Source organism: Podarcis cretensis, assembly GCF_951804945.1.
Source record: "Podarcis cretensis genome assembly, chromosome: 1".
NCBI classification, from domain to species: Eukaryota; Metazoa; Chordata; class Lepidosauria; order Squamata; family Lacertidae; genus Podarcis; species Podarcis cretensis.
In genome coordinates this window covers 37,195,847-37,196,122 of record NC_137170.1, presented here as the reverse complement: position 1 = coordinate 37,196,122, position 276 = coordinate 37,195,847, and the positions used below count along the sequence as shown (strand labels likewise).

The following is a 276-nucleotide window of genomic DNA, read 5'->3' as shown; positions in this document are numbered from 1 at the left end:
CAGTAGGGACTTCATAGACCACTACGGGATTTTAAATTGGTACAAAAGGGGGGGGGAATCCACCCCACCCCACCATGTCCACAGAGAGACTGCCGTCACAGTTTCATAGACATTACAGTTATTCCAAAGGAGCCCTTAAACTTAAAGAGGAGTCAATGCTGTTCGTTGTTAAAAGCAGCCTTTGCATCATCCGCCTACCCGCGTTAAGCAATTCTCAAGGCACTGTTAGAAGATACAAGAACAAATGATCCCCAAGTAATGCCCCTTTAGTACCTT

The 276-nt window shown here is 45.7% G+C and overlaps 1 protein-coding gene across 2 annotated transcripts in view; it reads left to right on the top strand.

Annotated features, from left to right (window-relative positions):
• The window catches only part of SCFD1 (sec1 family domain containing 1), a 40,837-nt gene that overhangs the window by 565 nt on the left and 39,996 nt on the right, over window positions 1–276 (top strand). The window lies entirely within an intron of this gene.